We start from the raw sequence: 16,714 nt of genomic DNA on the forward strand, positions 1-16,714 counted from the left end.
GACAGGATTTCAGGACTGGTGTCATCCAGTCCCCTTTTAGTGGCACTCATTTCTCGCCACAAATCCGTTTTGGGGGGGTGAGTAATACTAACAAGTTACTTAATAAAACACATATAATTGCCATGCTTAATACAAGTTTGGTGATTATGAGAGGCTAGAGCTGCAGTCTACCTCCTGGTAATTAGCTCCTTAACACATAAAAGAAATATTGAGTGTTTTTCCCTTACATCACAAATGAAATCTAATCTAACTCCAAATACCTCTGTGTGCTTTATAAAGATCTCTTCTTCAATAAATCTTATCCTGCACTGTACTTGACATAAATTGAAATCATTTTCAAATATTTACTATATATCAAATAAACCCCTTGTCACACCATCTATGCCTAAAAGGCTATGTTTTAATCATTTTCTCTTTTCTGAACGTTCTATAAAACATATTATATATCTGAACCACCATAAAATACCATTCTTGCAACTTTGCCAATTTCAAAATGCTGCTTTGAATAGTTTATCATTGGTGTTCTCCATTTCCTTTCTTGATCCTCTTTGAGAATCAGCCAAGCAAATACTAGCTAAATTTATTTGCATTTATTAATGTGTCTTAGCCTGAACATTTCTTATTGAAGGGAAATCATAGGGCCAGAAAGAATAAAATTCAATACTTGGCTGAGGCTCCCCTAGCATGGGGTAATATTAGATGAAAAATAGAGACTAAGGGAATGTAAACTCTAGTTTATTCAGTTCAGCTGATTTTCTTCCTATTAAGGTATATTCTGTTAGTTTCCCCTCCACTTACTAAATAACTAAGCTCTGACATCATAAAGAAAACTGCAGTTCACATCACTAGGGCAAATATCGCCCAAAGATAGCTTGCTATTTTAAATAATATGGAAACTACATTGGGATGACAGATAAGTAAAACAATCCACTTTATTTTTAACTGCTTTTGATGTGTTCCAGACTTTGAATATTCAGACAAAGAAATAATGGAAAAGTGGTTTTTTTCCCCTCAAATCACACCTCCACACCCCAAACTACTATTCCTCTATCCTCACCCCTTGACCTTTTCGGACAAAATTGAAGAATACAACTCTTCTTTTCTTGCCAGGAGAATAGTTCTGGGCTTAATTTCAGAAGGTCTCAGATCACTACCATTCTTTTTAGAAGAGTACTCCCAGTACTCTTTTGTTGGGGGAAGTTGGAGTTTTCATTCTGGTGCCATATCAGCCCAAGGCTAGACTCAAATCCTGAGATGCTCTGTCATTTGCCTTTGGCTCTCCATTGGTGAGCACTTGTGCTGAGGCTCCGCGGTAGGACCACATTTCTGTCACAAACCAGCAGCGGAAAACCGAGATCACAGCTACAGCTCACACTTTTCAGCTTGTTGTTTCATACAACATTGTTCCTGTACCTAGATCTTGGGCATGATTTTCTATTAACACCATTGTTCAATACAAAATATAATATTTCATCCCTCCAATGATCTGCCTACAAGGGGATTTTTAAAAAGCACTGGTTCACAGCAGTCATTATTATTGCCTGTCTGTTTAGAAAACTTCCATTAGCCATTTTTTTAAGCTAGTAAAGAATTTCTTCTTTTTCCTTCTGAGAATGTCTTGACTTTTTCCTCATTCCTGAAAGATACTTTCTCTTGATACCGGATTCTCAATTGACAGTGCTTTTCTTTCAGTACGTGAAAAATGTTGTGCCTCTCTCTTTTGGCCTCCGTGGTTTCAGATGAGAAATCCGCTATGCTCAAATGGTTGTTCCCCTCTAGGTAATGGGTTGTTTCTCTCTGACTGCTTTCAAGATTTTTTTTCTTTGTCTTTAGTTTTAGCATACTTAATTATAATGTGTCTTGGCATGGATTTCTTGGGGTTTAACCTGTCTGACATTTGCTCAGCTTCTTGAATGTATAGGTTTATGTCTTCTACCAAATTTGGAGAGTTTTTGGTCATTATTTCTTTGAACACTTTTTCAATCCCATTCCTTCTTTCCTTTCCTTTCCTTTTGGGACTCTGATGGTGTGGATGTTAGAATTTTTTTTTTTTTGTCACACAGGTTCTTGACACTCTGTTCATTTTTTTTCAGTCTACTTTCTGTCATTTAGCTTGGGTAAATTCTATAGATGTCTTCAAGTTCACTGATTCTATACTCTGTCATCTCCATTCTGTAAATAAGCCCATCCAGCAAGTTTTTTATTATCCGTTATAATATTTTTCAGTTCTAAAATTTCCATTTGGTTCATTTGTTTTCCCAGCTTTATTGAATTATAATTGACAAATAAAATTGTAAGATATTTAAAGTGTACAATATGATGATTTGACGTACGTGTACATTGTGCAAGGATTCCCCTTATTGAATTAACACATCCATCACCTTATATTTACCTTCTTTTTAATTTTTTCATGAGAACATTTAAGTTCTGCTCTGTTAGCAAATTTCAAGTATTCAATACAGTGTTATCAACTAGAGTCATCAATTCTTTTTGCATAACTGTTACTTCTCTGCTTAGATTTTTCTCTTTTTTAATTGTGTTAAGAGAATTCATAATTGTTTAGTGAAGTATGTTTATGCTGACTGCTTTAAACTCCCTGTTTCTTAATTCCAACATCTGATTCATCTGGGTATTGTTTCATGTTGAATGTCTTTTCTCATTCAAGTTGATTTTTTAATTTGTCTTCTGAACATTTTAGATATTATGAGTCTCTGTATTCTGTTTAATTTAGTTAGTTTGTTTTTAGGCAGCCACCGGGTGGATGTGTTGTGTGAAAGCCTGGTAGATGTTCATGTTTAGCTTCATCACTTTGTTGCTGCAGAGTTGGGTTAGAAGTTCAGCTCTCACCGATGACACCAGGAGAGCTGAGAAGTGGAGTGCCAACTTCTTAGGTCACTTCAGTGAGAAGTAAAAATAGTGACATGCTATTGGTTGTGTGCCACATTGAAATGAAGATTTCCTCATTGTGGAACCTTAAGTGAGCCTAATTTAGAGTATAGCTGACCAATGATCGACATTTAAGTGAAAGACAAGTTAACTTTGTCACTTAACACCACTGACCTTTTTGGTGGTTGTTTGTTAAGGTGGCATAATCTATCTGGTTATCATCATTAACTTTAACTGATCATCACTATATGTCAGGCACTGTGCTAAATGTTTACAGGAATTATGTCATTTAATATAATTACCTATAAATTTGGTTTTACTGTCTCCATTTTACACATGAAGAAAGTGAGGCTCAGAGAAGTTAAGTAAGTTGCCTAAGGTCGCACAGCAATGTTGTGGCAGAACTGGGAAAGATGTCTTCATCCCAGAATGCTATGGTGAATTGTGAAGCATACTATTTTTAAGTACTTTAAAATCGTTCACTTGAATACAAGCCATTGGAATAATAAACAAATCTCATCTAGTCTTTAAGCTAACTCTCAAGAATCTGTCCTTGTCAACTCTTGGGATGCTAAGGATGTAGTGGGGAGTACCAGGTGTACAGGACATATGGTTTCTAGTCATTTGTTTCTAGTGAAAAAATCTCACCTTGGAGTTTTTCCTGTGTGACCTTGGACAACTTACTTAATCTCTCTTAGTCTCTCTTTCCTCATCTACAAAATGGGGTTCAAAATACCTTCCTCAGTGGACTACTCTGAGAAGTAAAGTAATTACATATGCAAAGGATTGGTAAGTTAATTCATTTCCCTTTCCTCAAGTGAGGGATTCTCTCTCTCACTCTCTCTCTCTATCCCCTTTCATCTCTCCTTCAACACAACAGTGCTTTAGAAACATTCTACGATCCAGTCTGTTCAATAATTCACAATTTTCCAAGTTTCTTCAAATTAATAAGAAAGGATTTCAAAGGTTGGAAAAGAAGAGCTTTCATTAAAAGTTTCTCTTGTGGATTTTCATGCTTAAAAGATTACAGGATAAGAAATACAGTGCTTTGTGATATATAAAGTAGAAATGCAGGTTTTAAAATTCCAGCCATATAATTTCCTAAATTGTCTGGTTTGAAATTTTGGGCCATTTGGATTGCCTGTGCCACGCACACATGAGTAGTTCTCCATTCTCTGGGAGGGTGGTCTTTTCCAGGAACTTTCAGTTGCAAACTATTACAGGAAAACTATTCTATGGCTAGTGCTCTGGTTCCCTATTTACACTCGAGCCTGTTTGTCAGTCAATAAATTGCTGCCTCTTGCTGTGTCTCGATATATCTGGTGTTCTCCATTAAACAATGAAATACCCAGGCGTTTTCCACTTTCCTGACTTCGGCTGAAGTTGTTTGGCAAAGCATGGCCGTCACTCAGCTTGCCCTTTATGGCTTAATGGGGAGAAGCGATCGCATGCCAATGTGGATTTCCTCGATGTTATGTTATGCTCGCTGACACCAATGGGTGCTTTCTTCTTAACTAAGATGGAAATTTTCTGATATTGCCAGACAATTACTTGATAGTACTTGGCTTTTGTTTATTCACTTACCAAGGGTCCCACCGGAGGCTCCCCAATAGGAGAAGTGTTGGCCAAACTAAAAGAGCTCTTGGAATTTCAATAACACGGGCTGCTTACTTTTCCCCTTTGGTGTTTATTTTCAGTCTATAGTTTGATTGGATTAAATTTCCTTTATTTAGACTTCAGCAAGAACAACTGACATAAAGGAAGGTAGGGGAGTTGAAGGTTAATTTGAAGAGACAGTCAAGTAAATCACTGACATAAAAATATCAGATCACATACACGGGCTTATTCACCCTGTGAGCCAAATGATCTCAGCGAGACATCTCTTTAGTTCCAAAGCTAGGACAATATGCGTCCGCAGGTCCACTGATATGTTGGAATTCAGAGGAAACGCAGCTCTCTGATTTTCTACTTGGCATATATACTGTAGCTTCATTGTAAAGTTAAAGTTTGGCAGTGTGTTCGACATCAGATGGAAATACGTGCTTTTAGTCAACTCAACACTTGCGAGGTCCTGTTAAAAGTACTCTGAGTATATGGCTTTGAACTTTTTATGCAAGAACAGGAAGAAATTCAAACTGATGTGGTGTGTTAATATAGCTGTTTTCAAGATTCACTTGTTCCATTATTAGAGACTGTTCAGTGGGCTTATGCAATAGTCTTCCAAAGCAAGGGTGCTTTTTATATTGCAAGGGAAACCAAGTGGATGGGATAGAGTTTTTCACATTGTCTAAGGTATGATTCGTTATGTCACTAGGATAACATTTTGCAATTGTGGACTTCTTTCTATTCTTAATGTTTTTACTTTTATTCAGTTATTCACTGTCGCTCAATATTTAACCACCAGTCTTCACCTGGACTATTATAGTAACGTTTTGATAAGTTTCCTCACTCTAGGGTATTCAAAACACTGCAGTTAGTTTAGTCAGAATGACTTGAATATCATCTACTCATCTCTTCAGACACTTTGATGGCTTCTGTCATCCCAGGAATAGCCATACCACACAGCCCAGAATTCAATCCTTTTACATGGTGACCCCTACCTTCCTGTTGAATCTACCGTAGCTCCCCTTCAGGTCCTAACAAGACTACCGAGCATCCCCAAATGTCCCTTCTCCAGTCTTTGCTCTCTATGCTGTCTCCCCAAGATGATCTTTCCTCTATTTTTTTAATGCTTAGAGTTTATACGCTTGTCACCACCTACTCAAATTACACTTCCTACATGAAATCTTTCTTAATGCTCAGAGTTTTGCAAAGAACCCTCCCCTCTTGTAATAGTTATTTCTCAAAATTAGTAATAATTTCTTCTGCAGACAGCTAAGATATATTTTATTGGAGCTCTTTTTTTGTGGAATTTTATTTATGAATTTTAGAAGGATTTATGAAATAAAAATGTGGGTTTTTTAAAATGTTTAGATGGATTCCATTATGGAAGTTCTTTATATGATTTTTTAAAATCTAATCTTTCAAGTTACCTCCCTACAGAGTGAACATAAGTAGCTCTCCTTTCCCAATTGTATAATTCTAAGTTAAAATAGCCTTTTCCACAAGTTATCACTCTCTAGTATCAATAGCGAAAACCCTTCATAAATATAACAGTAAGTGTACCATTTTTCTAGTCATTTATTTCTTCAACTATGTATCATAGTTATTTATACAAATGTCTTCTTTACCAGCCTCTTAGCTTCTTGAAGTAAGAATGTGTACCTGATTTATCCATGATTTCCTGAAATTCTGGATACATAATGTTATATAAATTATGAGTAAAATAATCAATCAATCAATTGTATAAGTCATTGGTGTCCCCTCTCATATTACTAGAGTAGATCCACAATTTAAAGTTTATGTAAAGGTTAGTTTTACAAAGCAAGCAGAAAACTGTGCAAAACAAAAATATTTAGGAAGATTAAAAATGGATTTCAGATCGGTAAATAATTTAGAAAATTTTATTTGGCTTCCATAATTTCACAGATAAGTAGGCAACACACTTAAACTTTCCTCATAAAAGCAGATGTTCAGAAAAAAATCAAACTGAATAAAGAATTAAGTAATATTGTATTTTTATAAGCCTCATTTTCGAAAAGTTCAGCCATATATTTTTGTCACTTATCTGTGTCATTGGCTATGGTGTCACTTCATGGATAAGATCCCAATATACACATGCTGAGTATTTGGAATAGTATTAATATTTTGATAGTACTGAGAGTAGGATATTTGAGTTAGTTAATTTCTGTTCCTCCATACAAGAAAGGGTTTTAAATCTGCTGTGAGCCATTCTACACTTGCTATGGGGATTAATGAGAAATACCGTGAGACCAAATCTTGATCATCAAGGATGTGAAGGGCAGAAGTTATTAGCTATTACTTTCCATTTTCTTTCCACACTCTCACTGACAGAACTGCCTGCTCAGTAAAAAGAGAGGTTATGTGATTTGTCACACCTCTCTCCATGATCTGGAATGTAGGCAACTAGAGGTGGCATAGGGTGCTATGTAGGTCAGAAGGAAGCTACCAGTATGCAGTAAAAAAACAATTTGGTTTACTTGCAATCCCCCTGATCTGGTCACCTATGTTTCTAGATTCTTTGAAGAATGTACTGCCTTCCATGAATTTAAGGCAATAGATTATCTTAGTCACATTTTCCAATAGAACAGATTGAAACGCAGGAAATAATCAGCAACGTTGTTTGTAAAGAAGCAGAAACCAAACTCCTGAAATACTTCACAAAAGCTGGTAGCTTATAGTCTTCTGGGGGTAGATTAAGATCCAAGATTGCCATAGCCTTCATTTTATTGACCCTCACTCCACTGTCTGGTTTGAGAATGAATGAGAATGAAAGAGGAAGGGGTCAGGGAATTATTATTGTTAATTGAAAAGCATGAAATGAGTAGCATGAGCCATAAATCATGGAGCTCACATTTCACAGTTTAATCAAGGAACCAAAGAGAACAGCTGCAGGAAGCCTGCAGTAGCTCTTGTGGGAGCAAGAGAAAAGATGCTGCTGGGACCATTTTGAATATGCTGGGATAGTACTTGCTTTTGCTCTGTACTCAAAGCTACATAGTGATGCTAGTTTCAGTGAAAAGGGAATTGTCCAAAATGTCTGTGGGATTTCCCCATCAAAGTTTTGAATAGAATATTGTGTTCTTTTCTTTGGATATCATGTGGTCGAAAATTTTGAATAGCTGAGATATCGCTGGTAGCCAAGAGTACAGGAATGTGGCAGGAGCTTCTCGGTCAATTCCCACTGACACGTGACTAGGCTCTTTTGACCCACCTAGGCAGATGTATAATGATGAGAGCAGATGTCACTGCTCGGAGGGTAGGTCCTTGTGGCCACTGTAAGAGTTACCACTACTGTTGAGGGAGCCAAGCTTGCAACTGGGTTGGGCTGGGGTCCAGGAGGAAGACTGCTCAGGTCCCTCCTCTGTTCCCTTGGTCACTGGTTTCTGGCTCACCGTTAGATTTAAAAGTCCAACTATTTATTAAAATTATAGTTGCAAAACACTGGTTCCTTTACTTTCTGATAATGGGCCAAGATCTGCACTTTGAAAGAAGTCTGAGGTGGAGAAAGAAGCAAGGCGAACATGGATGAGGATGTTTATGATAAACCACTCTCTCTTTCTTTCTAAATGGTTTACCACAAAAGATCTAAAAAAGCAGCTGTGGGACCTTGTTAAGTACATAGCTGGGACAAACCCAAGAGCCTTTTATTTTCCTGCCAATAAGATACTCTATGTTGCAATGCCGAACAAAGCATATTTTTGATAGTAAAAGATAATGCGTCCCCCTAGTTGCACTGTTTCATATGGATAATTTATAGTGAATTTCCCATTATGTGGCTGTTACATCACATTCTTTGCTTTAGTTTGTGGCTACAGATTTACCTCTAAAAGCCTTTCTTTTTAGAAAATCTTTTAGGAAGACCTCAAATTCTTAATATTGACTGACATTATTACAAAGTGGAAAGCATTCCTCTAAGGGTCAGTGAAGTGTTATATATATAGAAGATTACCTATAGTCTATTTGCCATCATTTCTTGTAACATATGATTTGGAAAACATTGTGGTATGAACAGAGCCAGAACCAAAATTGCACAGAGTTGCTTTAATCATCCCAGTTAATGCTCAAGAGTTTTCATTTGAAAACAAGAAGCAGCACATTGAAATCAAGATGAAAGTAGACCTTATTTATAGAATCTCCCACTACTGTTTCATTCATTATTCATAAACACTGTGAAGGAAGGTGTTCAGGTACAAGAAATCCAGGGTCCCTGCATTTCCTGTTCCTTTGTAACCCCCACCCTTTGAATGCTTGCTTGCCGGAAGCTGTAACCCAACTCCCTTCCGCAGCCCTTACCCCCTGACACATGCCACTGTACGTCTGGACTAGAGGCACCATCTTAGGTCGCTTATTTTAAAGCAGAAAACATTATTGTGTGCTAGCCAGGCAGAGTTTTAGAGGAACAGACAAGTGTTTACTTGCCTCAGCTTGCCAGCTTATTTTCCTAAATCCACTCTTTTCCAGCCATCTGTCTTTCTTTCCAAAGATCCCCAGGAAGCCTCTGTTTCCTAAAGCCACCTGATTCTGCCTGCGATACAATGGTTAAATTTTGATTCATTTCCACTGGGTCTCAAGGAAGCAGTTGCTAAGTGTGATTTCTCATTTCCCATCTCTGGCTCTTGTACATGGCTGGTCTTATCGAATTTTCCTGATGTCTTCCTGAATTTTTCAGCCTCTAGAGAAAAATGATTTCTCTCTCTCCCCTCTGATTCATTCATTATTCTTTGCTTTCCACATCAAAGTTAGGGTTGTTCATTTCTATGGTTCATCTGAGATCTTTTTCTTGTCCTCAGGCTCAAAAGCTGAAACTCTAACATTAACTAATACATACATATTGCAATAGATTCATTCAGAAGAGATGTATTCAAAAATGATATCCTGTTTACAAAGACATCATAGATGTATTGCAGTGGAAATGGTTTTTCACTATTCTCTATGAGAGTCATGTATTTTAGTTTTACCTTTGTAAGTCTGGCTACCATTAAAAATGTCCAACTTATCTACAGGTAATATATTAGAACTTAGAATTTAAAAATGTTTAAATTGAGTTAATATTATGATTTTCTTCTTTATTTGATATTACTCATCTTTTTCCACACTGCTATTTCTTTGTTGACCTATAGAGGAAGTAGAAGACTAGAAAGCATTTCATTCATGGTCACACAAAAAATGGGAAGAGGCTAAAACTAGTGAGAAATCTTTCCTAATAGAGGCTCATTATCTGATTCTTATTAAAATGCCGTTACAAAGTGGCCTTTTGTGTATGGCCCTCTACTAGGTATAATGGAAACAAAACTGCAAAACATTGCCCTACTCTCTTGTTATAAAATAAACTTTAGGGAGTTATTATAAAGGTTATTTTATATATTATAAAGATTGGGGATGTGTATCTCCCCACCTTGGGATGTGGGAACTGTCCAAGTGCAGTTTCAGTTCTGGCTAAGATGGAGTGAGTATACTCCCTTCGGCCTATACCTCTAATTACGACAAAAAACCCAGGGCAGAATATGTAAAGCAACTATTTGAGGACTCTGAAAATAGATAATAACAGGTAGATTGGGGGCCAAAATAAAAACTAAAATGAACCATTATCTCAAAACGATACCTGCACCTCCATGTTCATTGCAGCCTTATTTACAATAGCCAAGTATGGAAACAACCTAAGTGTCTGTCCATGGATGAATAGATAAAGAAGATGTAATATATATGTGTATGCACACACACACACACACGCGCGCACACACATGCACACACACAAACAATGGAATATTATTCAGCCTTAAAAAGGAAGAAAATCCTGTCATTTGTGAAAACATGGATGAAACTGGAAAGCATTTTCTGACCATAGTACAATAAAACTGGAATTAAAAATAATATACCAAAATAAAAAAATAACCCTTTCAAAATTAAAATCCATATGTCAAAACAACCCTCAGATCAAACAAGAACTCAAAATGTAGTTGCAGAATATCTAGAAAATAATATTTCAAACACTGTGCTCAGATTCTTTGGGAAAGGCTAGCATCATGCCCATTCAATTCAGTCTTAAATGTTTATGTTAATAAGTAACAAAGAAAATTAATTAATTTGATTCAAGAACCCAGAAAAAGAAAAGAAGCCAAAAAGAAGTAGAAAAATAAATTAATAAATATTAAAGCAGATGTTAATTTCATAAAAAACAGTTTAATAATATTGATAAAATATTTGCTAGTACAATCAATAAAGAAGGGAACAAGGAGAAATATCACATTTAAAAGTGAAGTAGGGGGCTTCCCTGGTGGCGCAGTGGTCGAGAGTCCGCCTGCCGATGCAGGGGACGCGGGTTCGTGCCCTGGTCCGGGAAGATCCCACATGCCGCGGAGCGGCTGGGACCGTGAGCCATGGCCGCTGAGCCTGTGCGTCCGGAGCCTGTGCTCCACAACGGGAGAGGTCACGACAGTGAGAGGCCCACGTACCGCAAAAATTTAAAAAAAAAAGTGAAGTAGGAGAAAAAATGTAAATTCAGAGTAATTTAAAACTATTAACATGTATTTCATAAAATCCATGCAAATAAATTTGAAAACCTGGGCTATCTGTACTAATAATATATACTAAAATTGACTACGGAACACAGAGAAAACCAAAACAGATCAATACTCATGTAAGAAATTGAGAAAACTGTAAGAAAACTATCCATACTTTGCTTCTACCTAGTGTTCTTCAAAAGTGCCACACTCAAACAACTTCATGAATAGGACGATTTCAATTTAAATTATTTGAGAATTTAAGCTTCAGTTCAAAACTCCCTAATTGCTTCCTACTGTATTTATAACACCATTCAAATTCCTTACCATGGCTTACAAGGTCCCCCACATGCTAGGGTGACCAACCCTCATGGTTTCTCCAGGACAGAGGGGTTTACTGGCACACAGTACTTTCAGTGTCAAAACCAGGAATATCCTGGCAAATTGAGACAGTTGTTTACCCTGTGCCTTGGACTGTATCCCTGAATTTAGGGATTCCTTATTATTCCCTTCCTTGCCTAGCTCCAATGACCCTGACTTCATTATTGAACTATACCAAGAACATTCTCATGTCACAGAATCTACACTTGTTGCCCCTTGTCCCCTCCAGGTCCAGAATGCTTTCTGTCTAGATATATGAATAATTTTTTCTTTAATGGTTCAAATATTGCCTCTGCATAGAGGACTTTCACGTCCCTACCCAAACAATATCTTTCCCACAACTCTTTTCTTTAACCTTACTTTATTTTTGTTCATAATATTTATCATAAATATATATGATATATATACCTAATATACCTATTCATACATACATATGTATAAATATATACACACCTAATATATGACATATATATTTAAAATACACATCCATACACACATACCTACATACATATGTATACACATACGTTTGATTATTTGTTGTCTGGTTCGACCACTAGAGAGGACATAACCTTATTAAGCACTGTTTATGTCCTCAGCACCTTTAATAAAGCTCAGTATATATTAGATGCTAAAATTATTCATGCGGAAAGAATAAGGGAAGGAATAAGTTAAAATTATTTTACAGTCAGACCAATACAAAATTTTCTTAATGAGAGAAAATTACAGACAAATGTCACTATAAATGTTAACACAAATAAAAAAAATATATAAATATGTTTCAACTGTAGTTTAAAGATAACTTTCCCCCCACCTATCCCAATAGTGATATAGCAAAATAGGAAAAGATAAATGTTTCCTTAGTATAATTTAAAAATTGTAGGCCTCAGGCCAAAAGTAGAAGTAAGAATAGCATAGTACTAAAAAACTTTTATTAATGTCAGGGATAAGACAAGGATAATACATTAAAAAGAAACCAAACTGCTAGCCAATGGAAATAGACAAAAGAAAAAAAATATGAGCACAAATACTAGAAAGGAATAACTTGAAACACCATTATTTCCAGGGGGTTTGACTATGTAACTAAAAGAACCAACTAAAAACAGGTATAAAATTCAGTTCAGTGATTGTTTATAAAATTAAAATACCCAGTCAGATAGCTTTATTTCATACAAAACAGAAACAGACTAAGGGAAGAAAATATATCATACACCAAAGCATCAGCAATAATAACAAATTTAGTAAGAAACTTCTTTTAACTATTTAAATTAAAATATGTAGTATTAAATTTAATTTTAAAACTCCACTAAGGGACATAAATAAAGACTTGAATAAATAAAACTAGTGTAAAATATTTCGTATGGTCTGTTAATTCTCTTAACTAAGTGTGAACTTAATAAAAATACCAAATTATTCTAATAGCTTTATGAGATATAATTCACACGTCATACAATTTACCCATATAAAGTGTAAAATTTAATAATTTTTAGTTTATTCCTAGAGTGCGCAACCATTATCACAATCAATTTCAGAACACTGACATCACTTCAGAAGAAATCCCATCACCTTTAGCAGTCACTTCCCCTTTTCTCCAACACCCCCTCCCCCAAGCCCTAGGCAAACGCTATTTTTTGTCTCTATAGATTTGCCTATTTCATATTGATGGAATCATAAGATATTTGGTCCTTTGCAACTGGCTTTTTTCACTTAGCATAATGTTTTCAAGGTTTATTTATGTTGCAGCATGTATAGTACTTCATTTTTTATGGCTGGATAATATTCTATTGTATGGATATGCCACAATTTATTTATCTATCCATCAGATGATGAATATTTGGGTTGTTTCCACTTTTTAGGCTATTGTGAGTAATGCTGCTATGAATATTTATATAAAAATTTTTTAAGAACTTATGTTTTTATTTCTCTTGGATATTTACATAAGAGTGGAATTGTTGGGTCCTTTTGAATAACTGCCTATTTTACAAAGTGGCTGCACCATTTTAAATTCCTACCAGCAGTACATGAGGTTTCTAAGTTCTTCATATCCTCACCAATGGTTATTATTACCCATATCTTTGACCACAGCCATTCTAGTAGATAGGATTTCTTTCTTTTTTTAAAGAGCCAGCTTAGTGCAGTGGTTACAAGGACAGTCTCCATGGTGACACCATCTTGATTTAATTGGAATTCTGCCACCTGCCAGGATGACCTATGTTACCTTTGTCTCTCAGTGGCTTAGTCTGCTTAGGCTGCTATAACAAAATAGATTATAGGTAGACCATAGATTGGGTAGCTTAGATGACAGACATGTATTTCTCATAGTTTTGGAGCCTGGGAAGTTCAAGATCAAGGTACTGGCAGATCTGGTTCTTGGTAAGGTCCCTCACTGTATGCTCACATAACATTTTCTTTGTGCATATACAGAAAGAGAGAAAGAGAAAAAGAGAGAAAGAGAGTGAGAGTGAGAGCACTCTGTTCTCTCTTCTAGTTCTTATAAGGATACTAATCCCATTATGAGGGCTCCACCCTAATGACCTCATCTAAACCTAATTACCTCCCAAAAAGCTTACCTCCTAACATTGGCAGTTAGGCTTCAACAGATGAATTTTGAGGTGGGGGGACACAAACATTCAGCACGTGGCACTTAGTTTACTCATCTGTATAAAGAGCACTTACTTCATAAAGTTATTTTGTGGATTAAATGTTAACATGTCAAGCACACAAGATAAAGGTAAAGCCTAGTCCAAGACCTGTTGGATCCTGCTGGTGAAGATTCAATAAGGCACTTTGAGAGATGGACAGGTTATTACCTACATAGCAAATGGAAGAGTGCCCAAAAGTGCCAGCTCCCTGACCCTTGTCTCCCACCCCAAAATGAATGACACCAAAACGAAAGAGGCCAGATGAGTGCAACACAAGTCGTGAGATACTCTGCTGTTGAGCTGACACTTGAGGGCAGCTCAGAGGTGTTAGGGTCTACACTACACTCTGAGGGGGGCGAGGGTGGAGAAAAACAGCCGGACCTGCAGGACCTGGGAGGCCACGAGACATTGTTTCATGACAACCTCCCATGGCAGAGAGGGGAGTGAGGAGGAGATGGCCCCGTAGCAGATTCTCGTAAGCCTCGCTTCCTCTTGTATTCCAAGAGGATCACAGGGATTCCTGCCCAGACTAAGACAAAGTGTGCTTCAAGCTTTGGCCTGTGTGGATATGTGTAAAGTCACCAGTGCACCCCAGCAAATGCAGGTCAAGCAGCTGGCATGTATTTTAGTGGTCAATAGTGTTAGCTGTTCTTACTAAACAGAGAACACACTCTACGCATGATTCTAAACCAAAGCCATAGAAAAAAAAATTGTTGATACATTTGACTACATCAAAATTAAATCTTCTACGTGGAAAAAAATGGCACATTAATTATTGGCACATTAGTGTCAATAGATACACACTAAACTGAGGGAAAAAATATAATAAATACATCAAATGAAGAGACTATTGACACATTCTCTTCAGAGGTTTTCAAGTTTTAAGGAAAAGTACAACAACCCAGTTGAAAACTGAGCAAACTCTAATAGAGAAAAATAAAAAGCTATCCAATCCGACTTATAATTTTTAAAAAGCACTTTAAATTAGAAGATATTATACCTTATGCACGAGACTGGTAAAAATACTGATAATATCTAGTGTTGGTAAGAATATAAATTGGTTCAACTTTTTGATGAGTAATTAAGCAGTATTCATCAATTAAGCAATCTTAGTTGCATATTTTTTTCGATAAGCATTATGTTACTGAATTTTTCCTCCAGTGGCTTCCTTTAGGGAATATTATGGCCCGAAAAATGGGGGATTTTACTTTGTATTTTATACAATTAAGTATTATTGTGTGTGTGAGAGAGAGAGAGGAGAGAGAGATTGCTTTACAATATGTGTAGATTATACTTTATAAAAGCCTTTTAAAAAATAAGATTAGGCAGCAAATTTATGTCTTCATAGCAACCACAGTATTATGAGGTACAAAAGGTCAAATAGTTTGGGATGTTTCTCAAAATAATGATCGCTACTGACCTCAGAATGGAGCAAATAAACTAAAATGCCTTTAAGAAAAGCAAAACTTATTAAGGGTGAATTGGTAATTAAACCCTTATTTCTTCCACTCTGTCAAATAATGCACAATTAAAATAAGGGTTTCTGAGCAAGGCTGTTTCTACATTGTGAAGCGCTAAGCCAAATAGCTTTAAAACTATCAAGTTGTCAAGTGAAAATAGTGAAATATATATGCAATAAATCTAAGTAGCAATATTTTGGGACAAAAAAAAGGCATAACATTGCTTCAGAGAAATCCCATAAAAAAACTTAGCTAAACTGCATTCTTAAACATGATTTGGATTTTATTTATATGCAAAGGTAACCTTCAAAACCTCACACAGTGACTCAGACACCAACTCATTAAAGTAGTGCTTGACATTCACAACTGGGCTAGGAGTACTGGTTCTTACGGGCTTCATATCAACTCTGTTTGGGTCTGAGTGTCTTCAACATGAACGATCTTCAAATGTAACCACTCATGCCTAAGTACAAAACCAAAACGTGCAGAATCCCCTCTTCCCGTAATTCTATTTTAAAATTGATCTTTTGGCCAACTTTACCATCTCAAGTAAGTCTTTTTGAATTCTGGAAGTTTGCCTTGATGACAGGCTGTGGTCAGAGGTTTCTTCCTACTTTCATGACCCCAAGCCATGCCTCTTATCAGCCTGACATTGACAGGGAGGAGGAAAGCAAGCATCTTAGGAAAAATCACCTGTTCTCAAATAAACAAAAGCACCCACATCAGAAATTCTTTAACTGTGACTCTGAAAGTTTGTGTCTCCAAAGCCTTAAATGCGTATCCTGTTCATGCAGCAGTGGGTCCATCAACAGAGTCTTCATGACTGCAGAGTGTTCCTAGGACAAAAAGTTGCAGAATGAGGTCATGCCTGCAATCGTCATGAAGACTTTGGATAGAACGAACAAGCAACAGCAACTATCCCTTCTGCTCTTGAGTCTGATGGACATCCAGCAAGCAAGTTTTTTCTTCCCTCTATCTTGATGTAGAAAATACAGAAAGGTTAAGTCTGAGGTAAACAGATTCTGTCATGATTTGGAAAAGTAAAAACTGAGAGGTAGGAGGAAGGACAGATAAAATCATAATGAAGGTTGACGGGATGGTTAATTGTATGTGTCCACCTGACTGGGCTAAGGGATGCTCGGAGAGCTGGTAAAACATTATTTCTGGGTCTGTCTGTGAGGGTGTTTCTTGACGAGATTAACATTTGAATCAGCAGACTGGGTAG

Source organism: Physeter macrocephalus, chromosome 15 (assembly GCF_002837175.3).
Source record: "Physeter macrocephalus isolate SW-GA chromosome 15, ASM283717v5, whole genome shotgun sequence".
Taxonomy (NCBI): domain Eukaryota; kingdom Metazoa; phylum Chordata; class Mammalia; order Artiodactyla; family Physeteridae; genus Physeter; species Physeter macrocephalus.